Source organism: Echinops telfairi, unplaced genomic scaffold (assembly GCF_000313985.2).
Source record: "Echinops telfairi isolate 266 unplaced genomic scaffold, ASM31398v2 ScPeMD7_655;HRSCAF=1070, whole genome shotgun sequence".
Lineage (NCBI taxonomy): Eukaryota > Metazoa > Chordata > Mammalia > Afrosoricida > Tenrecidae > Echinops > Echinops telfairi.
The window spans coordinates 17290698-17292249 of NW_022104553.1; the positions used below are offsets into that span (position 1 = coordinate 17290698).

The following is a 1552-nucleotide window of genomic DNA, read 5'->3' on the forward strand; positions in this document are numbered from 1 at the left end:
ACACACAAATACAAACATACACTCACACAAATTCAAATGCACACACACAGAGTCACGCAGACATACACAAACACTGACACACACATACATACACCCATGTGCACACAGAGACAGATAGACCCATATACTCACATGCAAACACACACAGACACACACACACAAAGACATTCACTCACACAAATACAAATGCATACACACAAACATACACACACAGAGCCACAGGCATATATACACATACATGCACACACGTGCGTGGGCACATATTCACACTCACGCACTCACGCACACATGCACACACACAAACACGTGCACACAGACACATTCATCTCCCCACACACTAGACTCATCATGGGTGCCCACAAGGTATTTATTTTGAGTATCAAGAAGTTAGCTACATCGTGTTTGTCCAAGAGAAGAGCCAGGTTCATTTGGGGGCTCTGCATTTCTAAGAAAAAGGCATCCCAGAGAGCGAGGCATTTGTTGGCAAAAAGATAACAAGGAATGCTAGCAGCCCTGGTGGAGTAATGGTTATGCATTGGGCTGCAATCCACAAGGTCAGCAGTTCAAAACCACCAAGCTGCTCCTTGGGACAGAGACTGGGCTTTCTACTCTTACTGTCTCAGAAACCCACAGGGGCAGTTCTACCCTGCCCTATAGGGTTGCTATGAGTCAGAGAGAGTAGCAAGAAAGGGAACAGTAACAACCAGCGTCATTCCATGGTTAGTATGTGCCAGACACGTCACGTGCATTCTCTCACCCCCACATCGAGTCTGTTAGTAACTAAGCTCTGACTGTAGCAGAATAAGACACAGGTGTTAGTTTCTCACCTAGAAGAAATCTGAAGGCGGGTCACCCATAGTAGGGCGACAAAGATCACCAGGTCTCTGAATTTTCAGCGGCAGTCATGGACCTGCCTCATGGTGCAAAGTGGCTGCTGCAGTCCCAGCCATTACATGCAACACCCAATCACATTCAACACCCAAGTCGCAGAAAGAAATTGCCAGGGAAGACCCCCCAAGACTTCCCTAGAAGCCCCATCCAATGATTTCCCATTGATCACCCCTGCCTGTAAGGGAGAACAGGAAATACAGGTTTACAATGGGAGGTGGGGTGGGGGTGGGATGGGGGTGAGGGGGATGCTATTGTTCAAGGTTCTGTTTCCAAGGCAAAAGGGGAGAGAGAGTAGGTGGCCTGTCAATCATCCCGTTCACCGTTTTATTCCTTCATTTTTTTATGACAAGAACTAAGAACCCAGGGAAGTCACTTGGTCACAGTCTCTAAACCAGAGACTGGCAGAGCTGAGATTTGAACCCAGGGCCCTGTGACTCCAGAGCCTGGGGTCTTAACCACGACATCCTCCTCCACTGGGGATGTAGAGGATTGAACAGCCAGGATGTTACTCTGAGGCCCACGGTGGGCCCGCCCCAAGCCGTGGCCCTTTGCACTGCCTCCTACGCCTGTGGAAGTTGGACCCTGGAGATAAGGAAGACAGAAGAATGGATGCCTTTGAATGACGGTGCTGGCGAAGAATACTGAAAATATCGCGGGCTGC

At 49.0% G+C, this 1552-nt stretch overlaps 1 protein-coding gene across 1 annotated transcript in view; it reads left to right on the forward strand.

Annotated features, from left to right (window-relative positions):
* Positions 1-1552, forward strand: part of TNNT1 (troponin T1, slow skeletal type) — a 24282-nt gene that overhangs the window by 18241 nt on the left and 4489 nt on the right. The window lies entirely within an intron of this gene.